Source organism: Rhynchophorus ferrugineus, unplaced genomic scaffold (assembly GCF_030347505.1).
Source record: "Rhynchophorus ferrugineus isolate W39M unplaced genomic scaffold, kcgeb_rfMv2 rfM2, whole genome shotgun sequence".
NCBI lineage: Eukaryota > Metazoa > Arthropoda > Insecta > Coleoptera > Curculionidae > Rhynchophorus > Rhynchophorus ferrugineus.
The window spans coordinates 7,826,097-7,847,788 of record NW_027472581.1 but is presented as its reverse complement, the minus strand read 5'-3'; the positions used below and the strand labels follow the sequence as shown (position 1 = coordinate 7,847,788).

Here is a 21,692-nt window from a genome sequence, read left to right as displayed (position 1 = left end):
CCAAACAGTTTAAATTACTGCACCACTGAACATAATAACAAAAGTAGCATAAATAATATTACTTTCAGATCAGTAGCAACTTAAGAGCATCAAATATAAATATATACTTTTTTATTTACTTTTATATAGATAAACATAGAATATTAAATGAAGCAATATATATTTATATATTAATTAAAACAATAACACAACAATTTGTTTATTGTTTTTACCTTTTTTTGTTGGTTTTGTTGTTTTTTTTTTGTTTTTTTTTAACCTTTGTTTTTTACAGTATAGAAATTAAATTAAAGTAATGTATTGATAATCATTTAATGTGTTTAAGTTCATCTAATATCCATTAAAAACTTTTAGGTCTTAGGGTCTAGGTTCTAAAAACAAAACCTATAAAATGAATTGCTAAAATTATTGATAAAAAGTTAAAAGGATAAATTGTCATATAGTTATATACATTATTACAATAATAGTTAAATTTTGATTATATGTAATCTTGTGGTATAACCTAATGGAACCGTAAAAAACAGACTCAGGGTCATCATCTTGCATGATAACACTACAAGAATTGTAAAATATACAGTATTGTAGTCGAATGACAAGTTCTGCCGCATCCAGCGTACTCAGTAAACATAGCACCACCTGCTCAGATCGATACAGCATCGCTTGGCCAACAAACTGTTTCGAAATGCTGAAGAAGCGTAAAATTGAATCGATTATTAGATCGCTGACAAACGAACCTTGCTGTTTCAATGCGCTATCTGATTTATATGGCCATAATAATGGGGAACAGTTGTAAGAGATTATGGAAAATATTTTATTGTACTAATTTTTCTCAATAAATGCAGTTTTAAAGCTTTACAAATATTGAAGATATTGAATTTGAAGATATATTCGCGAATCGACCAATTTTTTTGGTATCTTCATAAAAAATAAAGCGCTGTTCAGACAGGTGACGACTCATATGTCGGAACAATTATAAATTAAAGTAAGCAAGATCTGGAGAGTACGATGGGTGGAGTAGCTTCCTATTTTAATATTTCCAAGTATATTTTTACAGGTTTTGAAACATATGGTCGAGCGCTGTCATGCTGAAGAATAACATTGTTGTGTCTTTGCTCGTATTCTGGTCGTTTTTCGTGCAGTTCTTAGCTCAAGTTCATCAATTGTAGTCAATAGCGATCCCTATTAATGGTTTCATCCAGCCTTCAGATCCATCACTCCAAATTTGTTTATCTGTTGGTTAACAAATATACGAGATGGAATTTAAACACCATCTCCTATAGATCCCTTAAAATTAATGTATAAGCCGATACATACAAGTTGCTGATATTAATTAACATTATAATGTATTTCCTTTTTATCTACTACTACTTCATCTAATACCACGCTGTAAACGTATAAAAGAATATATAAAAAATAAATAAGCTTTTTCATGTCCACGCTCTAATATGTTAGAACGCGAAACATAATATATTTTTCCATCCATTTTTTTCCTCTCGCAGGCCCGACGAGAAAAAAAATCCCATGCAAAACCGACCGCATGCAGAAAGATATTCCGCCTGAAAAACGTCCCTCTTGATAATTTCTTTTGAAACTCGAAACATTTTAATAAAAACAAAACATATTGTTTTATAAAACGGTTCTCTCTCTCTCCTTCCTTAACTATTTTCGTACGCCTGGCAAAATTCCATACTCAGAGAGAAGTGAAACACTCCAAATGTTTCACTCAAAATAACTACTGGTGGTATTTCTTTAAATAACTATCAGGATATTCCGAAGCGTTTAAGTGTGGTGTTTTTTTGTTTTCTCGTTTCTTTCGTTGTCTTCTTGTCGCTTTGCCATTTTTTTTTTTCGCTTTTGTGTTCTATTTATTGCTGATACTTTAAATATGCGACACAATAGCGACGTTCATTCCAGTTTAAAATTAATTCAGTTACAATCTGCATCTGTCTCAATGGGTGGGGTAAGTTTAGCCTAGATACGTACATATAATTTATATCAATCAGCAAAATATGTTATATTTGGTAATTTATCAGGTGTTTCCATGTATTCTGATCATTTTCTCACTTTTGAAATGTATTCTTGAGAAAAATTGTTATGAAAAACAACATAATGATACCAAGAGAACGATATTGGTTTGACAATAATCCAATTATCGCACTATTTTCGTTCTTCTTCAGCATTTCGAAACTGTACATCAGCCAAGCCACACTATGTCGATGAGAACAAGTGGTAATAAGAAGGTGCTATGTCTGGGGATTACAATGATTTGGTATTTTGAGTGAAATGTTTCACTCAATATAACTATTGGTCACATTTCTTTAAATAACTATCAGGATATTCCAAAGCGTTTAATTATTATCTTTTATTGACTCCTCGTTTCTTTCGGTGACATCGTTTCTTCTTCTCGCTCTGCCATTTTATTTTCGTTGTTTTTTTTTTCGCTTATGTGGTCTATTTATTTCTGATACATTAAATATACGATACAGTAACGGCGTTCGGTCAGTTAAAAATGTATTCAGTTGCAATCTGCATCTGTCTCAATGGGTGGGGTAAGTTTAGCCTAGATACGTACATATAACTTATATAAATCAGCAAAATATGTTATATTTGGTAATTTATCAGGTGCTTCCATGTATTCTGATCATTTTTTCGCTTTTAAAAGGTATTCTTGAGAAAATTGTTATGAAAAACAACATGATGATACCAAGAGAACGATATTGGTTTGACAATAATCCAATCATCGCACTATTTTCGTTCTTCTTCAGCATTTCGAAACTCTACATCAGCCAAGCCACACTACGTCGATGAGAACAAGTGGTAATAAGAAGGTGCTATGTCTGGGGATTACAATGATTTGGTATTTTGAGTGAAATGTTTCACTCAATATAACTATTGGTCACATTTCTTTAAATAACTATCAGGATATTCCAAAGCGTTTAAATATGATCTTTTATTGATTCCTCGTTTCTTTCGGTGACATCGTTTCTTCTTCTCGCTCTGCCATTTTATTTTCGTTGTTTTTTTTTCGCTTTTATGATCTATTTATTTCTGATACTTTAAATATACGATACAGTAACGGCGTTCAGTCAGTTAAATATCTATTCAGTTGGAATCTGCATCTGTCTCAATGGGTGGGGTAAGTTTAGCCTAGATAAGTACATATATTTTATATTAATCAGAAAAATATGTTATATTTGGTAATTTATCAGGTGCTTCCATGTATTCTGATCATTTTTTCGCTTTTAAAAGGTATTCTTGAGAAAATTGTTATGAAAAACAACATGATGATACCAAGAGAACGATATTGGTTTGACAATAATCCAATCATTGCACTATTTTCGTTCTTATTCAGCATTTCGAAACTAAACATCAGCCAAGCCACACTACGTCGATGAGAACAAGTGGTAATAAGAAGGTGCTATGTCTGGGGATTACAATGATTTGCAATCATTGTAATTTGTCACATTTTGACAAATTTCTTTAAATAACTATCAGGATATTCCAAAGCGTTTAAATATGATCTTTTATTGATTCCTCGTTTCTTTCGGTGACATTGTTTCTTTTTCTCGCTTTGCCATTTTATTTTCATCCAAGCGGCACCGCTGTAAACAGCCACATTATTTATTGCCACAATAAGAAGGTACTATGGAATATTCGTTCCAATTCCTCATCTACGTCATTTTTTCAGTTCCATGCGAAATAGTATAATTTATACGAGTTAATTTAAATCGTTGCAAATTTGTTCACTATTTTTACTGGATAATATTCTAATATAATTTTTTTCAACATTTACTATTATTAAAAGAATAGAGACAAATTTAATATCAATTATGTAAACCCCTCTCTGCTATAATTATTTATAAATTAATTAATTATAAGCTGTATCTATTACAAATATAAAGCTCTACCAGTACATACCATTACCAGCAAAATCTATAATTTTTACCTAAACAAAATTTACCCGGCTTGGTGGAGCTGTTGGCCTACTGTTGCGATAGTCGCGGTTTGGAATACTGCTGGAGGTGGTCGTACAATCTATGTTTGTGATTGTTTAATATATGTGATTTTCCTAGGCAAAATTATCCCAGTCACGTCAGTAACCAGTCTGGGTAAAACCGGATGTCTTCCGGAATGATTTCTAAAGTTAGTCACTCGCCAGTCGGTAGGCTTAATGCCGATGACTGTGGTTAGGATCCCACGTTAAGCTGCAGGCTCAGTCACTAAAAAATCCTAAAATTTTACATGAATAAAAACAATAAAACAATTAACATTTTTAAACAAAATATAAATAAAAAATAATTATAGCATCTTTAACTCTTATCAACAGTTATTCATTATACAAAACCTAATAATTTAAATTGTTTTCATTTTTTTATACTTAATTCTTTTGTCCATTATCTAAATACTTTTATAACAAAAATTTGAAATCTGATGAACCGCCGCGCCTTCGCCATATTAAAAATATTTAATCAAGAAAATATATACAATACTTTATAAAGGAGGAACAAATATTATCTTAATAATATTAACATAAAACACACGACCGATGTTTTCATTTCATAACTGTAACTACATTTAAAAGCCTAGTCAAATATTATGCATAATTTTTGTCACATTTCGTTTAATATTTATTAGGGGTACAAATTAATTCGGTCGTTTCTTTTATGAAATTCAAAGTCGTCGGCCGAGATTTAACCGTCGTTCTCCCCGCCATTTTCAGGGTTATCGTGTTATTTCCATTTTTCATTAGCCATAATAAGATGGTGCGGTATATAAATTGTTTACGTTTAATCACTAAGAGTGGCATTGGTTTAGTTGTAATTCAGGAAGATTTTATAAGACTTTAATTTTAATAATATATATATATATATATATGGATGTTCACATAAAGTAGTAGTAGATAAAAGTAGTAGTAGATAAAATCAATTTGAATTCAATTTGTCCCTTTATAAATTATCCTTTAAAATTACTGCCTTTTTCAAAATCATCAATGATGTGATCAAACTTACATACTTTCTAATTTTAATAGTTCGTAATTACAACGTCTTCAATCAATATTTTGTAACTTCACAAATTGAACTGCGATGCTTTTACCTAAGCTATATCACGCCACTAAACATATCAAGGAGTATTTCGAGTAATTAAAGTTTTTATTTTAAACCTTACACATTTTGTAACTTATTTTCCATAACCACTATACCTAAGTCACGGCTATCGTTTAGAAATTTACAAAAAGTAACGAATTCAATATATTGACCTCCCAATTTAGCAGAGCTACTGGAGGTCTGTAAATCTCTTCTTGTATGATGAGCACTAGATTTTAAAAAGTATATCAATCAAAAACATACTTTTTTAAGAATTAATAGAATTACAAATACCAAATGTGTATTTTTATTTCAATTACATATTTTAATTACAAGATTGTAGTTGTAATAAAATAGTTCTAATCATTATTATTTTAATGATCTTTATAACAATTTATAACATTTTTCATTGCCCATAATAAGATGTTGCGGTATACAAATTGTTCAAGATTAATCACTAATAATGACACTTGTTTCTCATTACTCAAATGACTAACAATAACTTATTATTTTTGAAATTACTAAAACGAATGATTAAAACTTCAGTAGCCATATAAATGAAATGATCTATAATTTAATCTAAAATAACCTCAACCATATATCTCCATTATATGTTATACCTACTATGATTTTATTGAGTGAACATTACATTTTGGTTTATTAGTTTCCTTGTTTATGTCACGCCATAAACTAGTCTACCAACGCGAAACTATTTTAGACGAATATCCATAACAAATTTATATTTAATGAATTGTGTGTATTGCCAATTTACCAAATTTGGGCTTTTACTACCAATATTAATAACATGAGGGCCGAAATATAGTTACTGAGCAGAGAAAAATTGAATAACATTTATTTATTTCAAATATGTTCCTAAGGATATAAAAATTTTCAAATAAAATATCGTGGTTTTAAATAATACTTCAATTGAAACTTTGCCAGAAAACGTTAGAATAGTAATTACATTATTATTACAATACATTATTTTAATTTTTTGGATTTTTTTTTAATAAACAAACTGTTTGCTATTGTATTAGCGAAGAAAAAATTATAAATAAATGACTATATATTAAAATCAGTATTTGGCTTCTTAAAGACCCAGATTCACATAAAACAAAATATGGGACAAATTAGAGCGATTTAAAGTTGTAAATCGGATAATGAAATATAGGTCAGTTATTTTTGAACAAATTCTATTTTTGTCTCACTTTTCCCAAGGATTGTCTCTCTGTACCATTTTCACTTTCTATTGAATATTTAATACTCAACAAAAATAAACTAACCAAGATTTTCTTTTCATTTTTCAATGTAGTTGAGCGCATTTTTATCTTGGTATACATTCTAAAACTATGACGGTTTGAGCGCTCCTGAGTAATACCTCCTGATTTAAAAGAATGAAAAATGAGTGCTCAAGTCAGAGAGAACATGATGAATGTTATACTTAGATATTTTCAGATTAAATGAAAAATAATTATGTATTTTCCATTAATGGCCATTTTTGTTATTATTTGATATACAACTTTGCTTTAGCCATTTTTCGATATTCTATATTACAATTATTAGCCTCTACTTCCTCTTAGGGCTGTTGGACACCGAAAAAATATCGATGTTTCGATATTTCGATAATTTCAGTTATAGGACTACTGAAGTTTTAATCGTTCTTTTTCGTAATTTTAAAAATAAATTGTTGTTAGTTATTGTCAGTCGTTTGCGTTATGAGAAACAAGTGGTCATTTCACATTTATTCACAGATAAATTTTCCTAACTATCTTGTCTAAAAAATAATAACCTTTATTATTTTTTCTTTTTTGATTTCGAAAAGGACACTAATTTTAAAGGATTATTTATAAAAGTACAATAATTTTATATTATGTCTCATTGTAACATGGAAATTCAAGATTTATTATAGATATTTTCAGATTAAATGAAAAATAATTATGTATTTTCCATTAACGGTCATTTTTATTATTATTCGATATACAATTTTGCTTTAGCCATTTTTCGATATTCTATATTACAATTATTAGCCTCTACTTTCTCTTAGGGATGTTGGACACCGAAAAAATATCAATATTTCGATAATTTCAGTTATATGAATACTGAAGTTTTAATCGTTCTTTTTGGTAATTTTAAAAATAAATTGTTGTTAGTTATTGTCAGTCATTTGCGTTATGAGAAACAAGTAGTCATTTCACATTGTCCTACATATCTTGTCTAAAAAATAATAACCTTTATTATTTTTTCTTTTTGATTTCGAAAAGGATACTAATTTTAAAGGATTATTTATAAAAGGAAAATAATTTTATATTATGTCTCATTGCAACATGGCAATTCAAGATTTATTATAGATATTTTCAGATTAATTGAAAAATAATTATGTATTTTCCATTAATGGTCATTTTTGTTATTATTCGATATACAACTTTGCTTTAGCCATTTTTCAATATTCTATATAATAATTATTAGCCTCTACTTCCTCTTAGGGATGTTGGCCACCGAAAAAATATCGATATTTCAATTTTTTTACCTATTTGTACCTATTTTAAAAGTTTATTAAAAATTACATTGAAATATTTTGAAAAAATATCGAACAATATCAATATATCGATATAACGGTCAAAATATATCAGCCAAAAATATCGATATATCGATATTTTTTTGCATTCCTACTTGCCCTTCGGACAAAGGTGACATAAAAAATCATCTCTTGAAGCGATCTATGAACTGATACTTGTATAAAATCAAATTAGTCAGTCTAATTAGCGAAAATAGATACTATTTACTATAACAAGTGATTGTCAAGTGCAGTAACTTTGCAGAATGTGATATTATAATTCCGCCCTCGCAGAAAATTATCTGATATTGTTATATTTCTTCCAGGTGTATTCCACTGTTGCATACACTTGCATGTATTTTGATCATATTTTGTGTTGAAAGAGGTAGTTATTGTTAAAACTTAAATTGTTATTTTATATAGATAAATTTAATAGTTAAGTTAGGTCTTTTAAGAGTGGTTATATACAACTATATCTATTTAATATACCATGAACTAAGAACTGCATATAGCTTACATTCTATGCTATTTATGATCAATATCAAACATCAGAATTATATCATTCAAAACACAACATATCAAAATAACATAAATCATAGAATAGACACTTACCTGGATTAATTACTATCCTACTTATAAAATGAAATATTAATTAATTAACTCGGGTAATATTGTTGTACAGAGTGGGGCAAAAGTCCTGCTACAATTGAGCAACTTCCGCTCAATAGCACTAATAGAACGATTATTTGTCAATAAATATTGTCACTATTTCTGCTCGCTCTTATGACGTATATTTATACATAATAAAATTTGGACGTCTACACAACACAATGGTTAAAGCGAAACTGAACTAAACGTTACATAACCCAGGTGTTTACAACAAACCAACCTATGTTACATATATAGGTCCCACCATATATGTAATATAGCAAAAAACTGAGATTAATACACAATACGGAAACTAACAAATATAAATATACAAGAACTTCATATCGAATAGAAATAAGCTGGTTGTACTAAAGACCTCATCAATTTCAGTGCCAAAACAAAAATTTCGGTGTTCTTTCTGCCAATTATTGGATCGCTTCTAAATGGTAACATCGCTATTTGAACTATTATATCTTAAAATTATTAAAATAAAAATAGTACGAGTCAGAAACGACTAAGACGCCAGTAAAGACATCGAACTGTATTTAAGAGATTCTGTCAGTGTATCCTCATTGGCTGAATCACAAAGCAAGTGATATTTTCTGAGTAAACAAACATCTAAAATGTTAAATACGGCTTTTATTTGTGTGTTGAGAAAATTGCTATTCGTTGTTGCTGGATTAAAAAGTTTTTTTTCCTTCAGTGCCCGTTTGAAACAGCTCCGTCAAAGTTCAACCGTTTCTTTAACAAAATGTATATCTTGACGGAGATTATGAGGAACAAAAGTTTACCGGATAGTCGTTTTTTATGACGTGTATTTTTAGAGTTGTTTATGGATAACATGAACTCAACTCTGACGAAAATTAAAGGATTTGCAAGTTGTAATATTACAATTATAATGTTATCAGCTCCTGTTTTAACTATAGGGTCGTTTTTGAGGCTTGGGAAATAACACAACAAATAATACAGTGATATTATTATAAGGCTAAAACTAAGATTCATATAATAAATATAATTATATCGATTTATGATTTGCGATTATCCTTAGGCAAGACTTCAAAATCCGACAAAAAACAAAATCCCAGTCTCGCCAGTAACCAAGCTAAGTAAGACCGGATGTCTTCTAGGATGATCTCTAAGTTGATCACTCGCCAGTTGGTAGGCTTAATGCCGATGACCGTGGTTCGAAGTCCACATTAAATAGTGGGTCCAATCCAGATAAACCTTAGTTGGTAAAAAGAAGACTCTAAAATTTATTTACTAGTATATCGTATTATTATATCGAACCAATACCATTTTAATATAAATATTATTCAGTAATCACATCTCACAGATAGACATTGACACATAATTGTCTTAGAGGTCTCGTCTGAACAATTTTCAGTTGCAGTAAAATTATCTGCATCGCTTGTACCTTCATTCGTCAGTTTGCCTTCGATAATACTATTGCACTGTTTCTACTCTCCAAATGCCCATGGTATACCCTGTATGAAATGGTGTCTCAAGCTTTGGTCTGGCAACTGATGTACTAAAATATACCTTTGGTGGCCCTACACTGTAATCCTCTACGTCAGTCCTAATAAATTATATAGATGGAACTGCGATGATTTTATCCGAGCTCTACTAAACTATATCAAAAAACACTTCGAGTAACTGTGGGATTATTACCACTGCAACGTCAATATGTCTTTCTTTATTAAATTGATAATAAAAATTACACATTTCATAACTTATTTACTCAGTGTATGATCTAAGTCCCAGCTATTGTTTAGAAACTTAAAAAAATGTTATTTAAGAAATAATTTTGGATCACAGAAAAAAATTTTCATATAATATATTTTATTATATACAACTACTTATTTCTAAATAAAGCTTATGTTACATCTCTTTTTGGGTCTCTTACTTCACAAACAAGATGAGTGATGGATTGCATTGGATTAACTCATAACGTTCATATAAGTTCGTGTGGCTTCGATTGATGTAAATTCCTGTGAATGTTTTAATAGTTGTCTTCCACATTGCTGTGATTTAGTAATCTGCTCTCCTATTTTATGCCGAGAATATGAATAACATCGTAGATCCATTTAAGTTCGAAGTACTGGTGCAGCTCTTCGTTGATTACTTAGCGATAAACATTGGTAATTAATAGGAGAACTTTTGATGATTTATTGCACTCTCATATTTGCACTAAATATGTCCAAATATGCTTATTATTAATAGACAAATCCTATCTATCTCTAAACTGTCTCCCAACTAACTAATATAGTTTAATTTTGAGACTAATATGCTCAATCGTTATCCTGACGTGATTTTTTCAATTTAACTTACCATCAAGATGAACTGCTTGAAAAATAGGGCATCCCTCAAGTAATGGACAAATTTTCTAGCTTCAAAAAATTTCAACCTATTAAATTGTATATATAAAACAATGAAAAGTCCAACAGATATGACTATTAAAAATTAATATGATTAAGACAATGATTAAAGGCCGACAAAATACTAACAAAAACTAACGAAAGCGGAAGAAAAAACGCCACTCCTCCGTATAATTATAATTCCAAAGCGATGAAATAATATGTGGAAGATTGATGGAAAATTTGATGAAATATTATTCAGGCCAAAACATATATTTGCCACGTGTTTCTAACGTCAAGAATGATGAACTTTATATCAAGTGTCGAATTTTCTACTAATATTCGAGTGAACGAGAGAAAAAAAATGATAAAAATGACATCTTCATTTATAAGTTGATGCTGGTGAGGAAAAAAGGCTACGATAACGCTATTATCGTTAGGGTAACCGTCAATATAGGGTAACTTTTTATCAAAGGAGGCTCATGTCAGATGTTGCGGCGCTTCAGTAATCCATATATTTAAAATTAGTATTTCCCTTTCTCACTGAAAGTATGTTTTTTCTTTAAATAAAAATAAAATCATCAGTACAGTTTCTGATTATTCAAGAGAGAGGCAACAACTAAACACATTTCTGTAAATGCATTTCATTGTTAATTTTTATAAAATAGTACACTTTTGTAGTAGAATAGATATATAGTTAAATTATTGAAATCAAATATATTTCCTCAAAACAAACATTTAAAGTTAGTATCTAGTAGAAATAGACTAGACATACTTGTTTTTCTATTGGTATAAGAGGAAATTAAAACATGAAAATTTAAAAAAAGCAAAAAGCTAAATTGTGTTTATGAGTATATATTAATTGTAGTATATGTTGGTTAGTATATGTTACTCTATTACTAATCTTACTTAGTCTCCAATAAAGTAACAGGTTAATTGAAAAGTCCCCAGCCTACCATAGTAAAACACATTCTTTTGGGAAAATTAATGTCTTTTATTCACGAAAATTCCCTTCAAGGGTGATACACTGATTATAGCGACCTTCCAACCTTTCAATGCAATTTTTGTAGTACGATTTGTCGTTTGCTTCAAAATAGGCCTCAGTTTCGGCGATCACCTCTTCATTTCTTCCCAACGAGCATTCTTTTGAGATCTAAGGACAGGAAATAGTCGCTTGGGGCCAGATCTAGAGAATACGGTGGTTAAGGAAGGAATTCGAAGCCCAATTCATGGATTTTTGCCCTCGTTTTCACTGACTTGTGAATCAGTGCATTGTCTTGGTAAAGCAGCACTTTTTTCCTTCAAATGCCGCCGTTTTCCGCCGATTTCGTTCTTCAAACGGTCCCATAACGCCATGTAATAGTCGCTGTTGATCCTTCCTTTTTTAAGGTAGTCAATGAAAAGCATTCCATGCGCATCCCAAAATACAGATGTCATAAACTTGCCAGCCGACTATTGCGATTTCCCACGCTTTGGAGCGAGTTCATCGTGTGAAGTCCACTCGGATGACTATCGATTGAACTTCGGAATGAAATGATGGAGCCATGTTTCACCAATTGTCACCTATCGACGCAAAAACTCGGGTTTATTACGCTTGTTTATCTTCAAATACTGGTCTGAATCATCAACCCGTCGATGTTTTTGGTCAAAAGTAAGCTCGCGCGGCACCCACTTTGCACAGAGCTTTCTCATACCCAAATGTTCGTGAATAATATGATATACACATTCATTTTTTTAAATATTTTCGTCGGTAACCACCTCTTTTGGGCGTCCACTGCGTTCACCGTCTTTCGTGCTCATTTCACCACGTCTAAACTCAGCATACCAATCCTTGATAGTTGATGGCAGTACCCGGAAACTCGGCATCAAGCCATGTAAGCTTCAACCGTATTTTTTCCTTTCAAAAAGCAATATTTTATTAACACGCGAAATTCCTTTTTATCCATTTTTCTCACAGTAACAAAAGTTGCTTCACTCAAAATACTATAATTCACAAACTAATGATCGGACAGGTGTCAAATTTATACACGCATCTTTTGAGGATTAGGGATAACCAAAAACATATGGATTTAATTCTAGTAGCGCCATCTATGTGTCAGGCTTTTCAATTTTCAATTGAGCTGTTAAAACAAAAGTAAAACAAAATTTAGAAGTACTCTGCAGTGGTTTAACCATTTGATCTACTTCATTACACAAGATCATTCGGTTTGATTTTCTTAAGTATATGTCCTAGTTCAGTGATATCCGAGAGTTGTAATACTTCGGTGAGAAAATGAAAATGGAGTATTTCCTTAAATATTGATGCGAGTCTTTGTAGTTACTCTGAAGGTCTTTGTGTAAGTAATTATTCCTATAGCATCCGCAATACTTCTAAGGACTTTATTATAAAATGCTTGTATTTAAAGGTATTTTTGTCGCAGAACAGGTCCTTAATGGAATTTCATAGCGAGAATATCAATTTTAGTATTTACTTATATGGCTGCAACTATGCACAATTCATCCTAAAGTATTTAGCGCTGTTACTGTGTAGAATAATAATCCTATTCATATTTATTGATATATAGATAGTTTGGTTGTAGCTAAATTAAAAATTCACTATCGATTTACTCTCGTTGATTTTTATTCTCCATATCTGGGTGTACTTATTTATAATATAACTTACATATTGCAGTTTTCTTTTCTATTGCCATATTAACATGTTAATTTTAACATTTTCTAACCATATTAACATTTTCTGGTTGTCATATCTATCTATAAATCATATGTAGAAGTAAAGAACTGGACTCAATTACTACCTGGAGTACACTTGCTTTTGTTTCCTTCATTGTTGAGTAAGCTTCTTCTTAATTAACACTAAACATCCTGGCCGACATATAGGCGCTTAATAGTAATAGCGACAATTGTTGAATGAATGGGTTTTATATTTTCAATTTATGAAATTAAAATATGAATAAAAATTGGCAAAATTACCAAAATAACGTAACATTTTTCCATATCACTAATATATCAGTATATTAAAAAATACTATGTATCCTTATGTATATGTGATAATAAATAAGGATTATTGTACTTGGTATGTTTGGTTATGTTTGCAATATGCAAAAAACATATGCTAAACATGCGACTAGATGAAAAACATTAAAAAAAATGAATATACAAGTTATATAGTGAAGAAAAAAGTAACACATAATAAGTACTAGTGATCGCCCTGTGATTGAAATTCGACCACAATTTTTTTTAAGTTAATTTAAGTATATTTATATTCATTAAATTAACTATTGATTTTTCAAAACAGGTCTATAAACATAATCAAAATAATTCATACAAAGTTCAATCAATAAAATGTTATATAGTCACAAATCTTAGAACATTAATCGCTAAATACCTTAATATTTATCAATGCTTCAAAATGTTTACAAATTCAGTGATAATGATTCAAAATGTATTCTATTTATCTTATATGTTCCATATTTGCAAATTATATAGTTAGTTTCATTTTAAGTACTGCATATTTTTATGACTTCATTAATGTATTCATATAGTTTTTATCTTTTATCCATATTTCTCCCTATGTCTATATCTCTATATCTCCCTATCTCTATATCTCTCTATATAAAATAAATATTGCAGAAATAATAAATACACCAAGCGGATTAAAAGAATAATATCATTACCTAATTTATTAAATTAATAATTCGTTCTTTATTCACCCTTGCAGATAACTCTAACTTTAATTTTCCTTCTATGGCTTTCATTCAAATATTTTTTTCAACTTTGTCTTATGTCCCACGTGGGAACTAACAACACGCCAATAAATGAAGAATTAATGTCTGTGAAGCTATTTTATAACTGTTAAAATTCTTTGCAGCAATCATTTTAACTCTGGATGCACAAATTAACGTATTTATTTTCACAAATTCTTAATTTTATTAAAGTGATTCTTATTAATTTCATTGTAGTCTAACTAATATGTCTTACAGATTACATTTTACTCACCCTACATTCATAAGTATAAAATTTTACGGTTGTCAGAGCACAATCCTAGATAATTCTCGCAAACTTTAATAAAGATTTAGAACAAAACCTATAAGGTAATCTTCTTTATGTTATCTGACGAAGCCCGCGAGAGCAAAAAATACTTCCCTTTTTTTGGTCGGGTCAAAACTTCTCCTTTCTGAAGGCATTGTTTCTACTTACCTCATAAACTCGGATCGTTTATTTAACAAAATACATACTTCAACAAAGATTATGAGAAAAAAGTTTTCTTAAGCCCGGGAACGCTTTGTTTACAGCGAACCATCCGAATATTCCGGCCGAAAGGAAAGGAGAATTTTTAAAGGGAAAAAGTCTGAACCACTTCGCCATATAATTTAAGGAAAATTGGGCTGATGTCTGCAAATAGGGTTAATGAAGTTAAGGCTTTAAAAAATATCTTCCTTTTTGATGGATTATACGGAATAATCCGTTCGAGATTCATTTCTTTAAGATTGTTTTAATCGCTCGTTAATATGTAATGTCAGTTTTTTTCCTGTAAAAATATATAATGGATAAAGAAAATAGTAATATCTTAATAGTACCTGTCCATCGTAAATTTTGGATATAAATGTGGCGTTATTTGTTTAGTCAGTCAATAGTTATAATAATTATTAATAATGACCCAGTGGTCGAAACTAGACCACGACTTATTAAATTAATCATGTCTATCACATAATAGACGAAAGAAAATAATTTAAAAATTATATGTTATTCTAATAGATCTTAGCTTGACAATATTTTCAACATAAGATCAGAAATATATTTGATATATAATGTTGATTGAACAAATTTATATCAGTATATTAAAAGATCAAACCCACAGTCACTAACCTTCTTAATTGCAATTAATTAAATTAAATTTCCATTAAGTTTCAATTACTACACCACTGAACACTATAACAAAATTATCATAAGCAAGATTATTTTTCTGAACTGTAATAACTTCAGAGCAAGTATATATGATCTTTCTTTACTTTTATGTTATAAATATGAATATTATTAGATAATTAAAATAATTAGACAATGTATTTTTTACAATTTCGAAATGTATATTAAAGCAACATTTACATTAATTAAATTAACTATGGATGTTTCAAGATGTATGTCTATAAAGTAAGTAATTGAAATAATTCATAAAAAGTCCAAAAATAAAATTTCAAATGTTAAACACCTCAATATTTTTTCATAGTAAATGTTTACAAATTTACTGTTCCATCCATGCAAATTATGGAGTTAGTTTCATTTTAACTGCTGCATATTTTCAGTACTTCATTGTTATGTATTCATATAGCCTTTATCTTTTAACTATATTTCTTAACTAAAATATATACTTAGCAATAATTACACCAGGTTAATTAAAAGAATAATTTCTTTACTTAATTTTTTAAATATAAATTGAATATAATATTGAATCATTCTTTGCTTATTTATTCCACTTTTCGATCCCACTCTTGCAAATAGCTCCTTCTATGGCTTTCGTTTATCTACTGTTGTCTTATGTCCTATATAGAAACTAACTAAACTCACCAACAAGTAAGGAATTAAAATTCCTTGAAGCTATTTCATAAATGTTAATATTCTTTGCAACATTCATTTTAACACTTGATGAACAAATTAATGTGTTTATTATCTGAAATGTTCGGTTAGTGTAAGGTTACTAAAGAAACTTGAAATGAATCTAAAGTTAGTATCACTAAAATTTAGTACGATAATATACTATGTCTCCAGAACAATTACTATCAGTTTTTAAGCAAGAATAATTTTTCCTAACAACTCGAATTTTGTTAATCTATATGGGGATGAAATTTCCGCTTATGTCGGATTTTTCTTTCACAGCTGCATATACCTTAAATAATGCAGACACATTAATTTGTTCTATCTACAAAAAAACCTAAAATATAAATCTGCGTGATCGCATTTTATCCAAACTGTATCTATAATAATTCCAGCAATACAGGAATAACACAAAGTCTTAAAGACTGCTTAAAATTAGATAACTTACCGTCAAATTCTTATTTTAAAAATTACGAGTTTACCATACTTGGTTTACGTGCAACAGAAAGGACGAATAATCTTTTCGCGTTTCGAGTTTCGCATGCAGGGGAATTTTTAATATTTAAACCCCTTTCGGCTGAAGTTGCACAAGGTAGTGCGTTGAGACCATTCCTGTATCTGCACTGTAAATAGATCCACAAATACAAAGAACTGTACTGGTTAGTCGGAAGATACTCCCAATTTGACCTAAGATAAAAATATTAATTTCACAATATTTAGACAAGAAAAGAAACGTAAGACTTCGTATACGCAATCCACTTTCTGAGACGACCTTCAAAAAAATGGTCAGTCAGACCTTTTAACTTTAATCGCCATATACCATAACCAGAAAATGCTATACCTGGAAAGTACAGCTGATCTTAGAACATATATTGAGCCTTATTATGTTGCAATGTCACTTTGTCACAATTATGTTCTTATAACGACAGTTGTTCTTTCTAAAATCAAATCAAAAGAATCAACTAACCTTATCAGAAATTATTCCAGTATTGGTCGTATTCGAGCTTCTTCAGTTTATGTTAGTTCGTGTTACTGTTACTTAGTTAATTCTAAAATATTTTATACACTATAGATGAGAGCAACGAATTGAACAATGAATATAAGAATATAAGCTTTCTTAATAACTCACTGAACAAAACTCAATGATTTTCAGTGGCACTTTTATTTATAATACACCTTTTAAATGGCCTCCAAATAAGCGAAAAAAATAACTTTAATTGAAAGTAAAGCACACGGTACTAAACCTGGAACGGTACGGCACTAAATGTAGGACTAAACGGACCTATGTTACATAACTCTTTATGTATCAATAAATCTGGTCTTTGCAAATTTCCACTACTTAAATTAGATCATGTTATATAACATGCATTTTAATTTTTGTGGTTTAGCTGCAGTCATATTTTTTCTAATTTTAGTAACATTCCCCTCCCATTCTTTTATACACTCCTGTAAACCCACAACCTTAAAAATCTACAAGGGAACTAAACTTTAATGTTTCTAGTTCAATTTCAAAGCTGTAATTGCCTATATGATCAACAAGCTATGATTCTGATGAGATACACTCACATAAAGGACATCGAGTAATATTTAACCGTACTTTTATTTAATATACACCTTTTAAATGGCCTCGAAATAAGCGAAACAAACAACTTTAATTGAAAATAAAGCACACGGTACTAAACCTGAGAAATATTCCTAGACTACAGTAAAGTGGACGCAATTTATACCCAATTAATCAATTTCTGCGCAAGAAAATCTTATTCAAAATTCCATAAATTGATGTTCTGAAGATATTAATTCCATTTCCATTAATTTCAAACCCATCCGGGAATACTCGGAAAATTATCTTGAGTTCGAAATGACCACCCCCTCGAAATAAACCTACTCCGTACTGATTACGTGATGTAAGCCAAATAGTGTCAATAAGCCGTATTTGCTTGAAACTGATTAGCCTTCTCGATTTCGCTGAAATGTCGAAATTACGCGTTTCGACGCTACGGTTTCGAAATTTGTCGTCTTCGTCCGGCATTCGAACGACCGAAAAATTGACGAATTCAGCACGGGCCTTCTCGGTCTATCGAAAACTTCTTCTAGGGGAGTAGAATCGAACGAAACAACAATATGTCATTAAGGATTAGATATTATATTTGCTTATTAAAATAAACATTGAAATTCCTTCCTTCCTTAATTATACAAAATATTAAAAGTAAAGTTTGCAACATACATATATTTGAAGAATATAATACAAATAGAATAAATTATTTTGAATTCAAAGTTAACCTACTCGTAATATTTCTATTAAGAGCAAAGTTGAAATGTTTTTGTATATGTTTCGTCCCCTATAATATAAAAAATGTAATATGAAGAATCCTTTATAAACTCATTCCATTTTAAAACAATTTTGAAAAGAAAAAAGAGAAAATAAAAGAATATGTAATTAATTATCAATATACAAAACACTACAACAGCGAACCATAGTTATAGTTCTTGTAAATTATTCTCTATACTTGAAGATTATACTCATCAATATATTTTGGAATTCACATATTAATCCAAAAATCTCACTTGAAACTCAAGTTTAAATTTAAATGAGTTTATTGTCTATTATTTTAAGCTTATATATTATGTCTAAGCTTTTTAACCTTTTATAAATATATTTAATTCTTGAAGGAAAAAAAGAAAATAAAACTATATTATAACACACAATATTATAAAATATTTTTAACAATAAAATTGAACCGTCTTCAAAATATGTATAAGGAACTCATTAAAAAGTAAAAATAATCAAACCTAGATTTTTAACACAGAAAAACGTTTTAAAATAAAACATGTCACAAAATTATATTATTATTTTTATATTTTTTAGGCTCAAATTTTTTATGTTAAAAACCTAAGTTGGATTATTTATTACTTTTTAGTGAGTTCCTTATTAATTTATTGAAGTCGGTTAAATTTTTTAGTTAAAAATATTTTATTTCTCTTTGTAGTGTTAGATATTTACTCAATAAATTACAGTTATTTTATTAAGTATAACCGTGGATACCCCAAGTACAAACCATATGAGGAAGAATAGAAATAAAGAAACAATGATTGAATATAGTCTAGGTCATTTGACAAAGGTTCCAGTCAAAGTAAAACAAAAAAATTTCAACGTTCTAACCATTATATTATAGAAACGTTTCTACGACATCTCATGTCATATGGTTAATACTTAGAAATCAAACTGACTAACTTTTACACTGAATCACTTCTTATTTTTCGTCCCATTAGTTCAGCAATAATAATATACACCAATATCTGATTATTTTAGATAAGCAACCTGTGAAAATATTGTACGTCCTTTGAAATTTGAGGTCTTCCCTCGGATATCCCCCCTTCCCCCCAGCATATCCTAACTTGGATCCAATTAGACTACCTCGGAAGAGCACTCCTTCGAATAAAAAAAGAATTTTGAAAATCGGTCTATAATTGACGGAGAAATCGACGAACATACATTAAAAATATATGCAGCCGAACATAGAACCTCCTCCTTTTTTGAATTCTGTTAAAAATATACCTTAATTGTTTCCTCATCGAATTTCTTCGATATGCAGAAACAAAATGGAAACATCTCTCTCAAGTCTTTCAATAAATGCAATTTAAATCAACATACATTAAGCCTATTTGTAGAATATACGTATATAAATGCATGCCTGTATTCATTTAACATTTCATATTATCTTAATTTATTATGATTAACATAAAATTTTCTTTAATTAAAGTAGAGTAGGTACTCAAACACTAATATTGTGTCTTATTAAACCATCCTGAATATTTTATCTCCTTTACTTATGCTTCAACACATGTAGCGTCACTTTTTTATTTTGTTCTTATGGAATTCAATCGTTTTGCTTGCTGAATATTACATAACTCTTTATGTATTAATAAATCTGGTCTTTGCAAATTTCCACTACTTAAATTAGATCGTGTTATATAACATGCATTTTAATCTTTGTGGTTTAGCTGCAGTCATATTTTTTCTTATTTTAATAACATTCACCTCCCATTCTTTAACCCACAACTCTTGTGAACCCACAACCTTAAAAATCTTCAAGCGAACCAAACTTTAATGTTTCTAGTTCAATTTTAAAGCTGTTGATTGTCTATATGATCAACAAGCTATAATTCTGATGATATACACTCACATAAAGGACATCGAATAATATTTAACCGTACTTTTACTTTTGCAGGGTCAATTATGCCTAAAATATAAAGAATCGGGTATAAAATTGAATCCAATTTACAAAACTAAAATCAAAGAGTTAATGGAAAGACACTTGGATGGAATGTCTTCATATGTCTGTTCAGAGTAAAAGTGTTGTAATAGCTTTTTTGACAATATTCACAAATCTATGATTTATCCATGACTACCTACCCATCTAACTACTAATATGGCTATATGTAACAGTTCCAAAGAAACAGTTGAAAAATCGCCGGCCTACCATAGTAAAACACATTTTTTGGCAATTTTTTTTTATTCAACATAATTCCCTTTAAAGGTGCTATAGTAATTATAGCGACCCTCCAACTTTTCTATACCATTTTTGTAGTACGATTTGTCATTTGCTTCAGAATAGGCCTCAGTTCCGGCGATTACCTTTTCATTCGACGAAAATTTCTTCCCAGTGAGAATTCTTTTGAAATAGTCACTGGGGGCCAAATCTGAAGAATACGGTGGATGAGGAAGCAATTGAAAGCAAAATTCATGGATTTTTGCAATCGTTTTCACTGACTTGTAGCACGGTGCATTGTCTTGGTGAAGCAGCACTTTCTTTTTCTTCAAATGCGGCAGTTTTTCAGCGATTTTGTCCTTCAAATGGTCCAATAACGCTATGTAATAGTCGCTGCTGATGGTCCTTCCTTTTTCAAGGTAGTCATTGAAAATTATTCCATGCGCATCCCAAAATACAGACGCCATAATCTTGCCAGCCGTCTGTTGCGTTTTCCCACGCTTTGAAGCGGGTTCATCGTGTGCAGTCCACTCGGATGACTGCCGATTAGACTTTGGAGTGAAATGATGAAGCCGTGTTTCATCCATTGTCACATATCGATACAAAAACTCGGGTTTATTACGCTTGATCATCTTCAAACGCTGCTCCGAATCATCAACTCATCATTGGTCAAATGTGAGCTCGCGCGGCACCCACTTTACACAGAACTTTCTCATACCCAAATATTCGTAAATGATATAATGTACACACTGCACACATTGAAAATTATTTTGTGGATTTTTTAAAATGTTTTCGTCGGTAACAACCTTTTTTGGGCGTCCACTGCGTTCACCGTATTCGGTGCTCATTTCGCCACATCTAAACTTAGCATACCAATACTTGATAGTTGATTTTTCTGGGGCAGTATCCAGAAACTTGGCATCAAACCAGGTTTTTGCTTCAATTGTATTTTTTTCCTTCAAAAAGCAATTTGAAT

The 21,692-nt window shown here is 30.1% G+C and overlaps 1 protein-coding gene across 6 annotated transcripts in view; it reads left to right on the top strand.

The window, feature by feature from the left end:
* tn (tripartite motif containing protein thin) overlaps nt 1–21,692 on the top strand; it is a 162,095-nt gene that overhangs the window by 96,336 nt on the left and 44,067 nt on the right. Inside the window, exon 1 of one of the 6 annotated variants that reach the window (XM_076396234.1) lies at nt 1,782–1,957. The exons of the other annotated variants lie outside the window; for them this stretch is intronic. The gene's annotated coding sequence lies outside the window, so the exon portion shown is untranslated. Of the gene's footprint in view, nt 1–1,781; nt 1,958–21,692 lie in introns of those variants that run through there. 6 annotated transcript variants of the gene reach the window in all.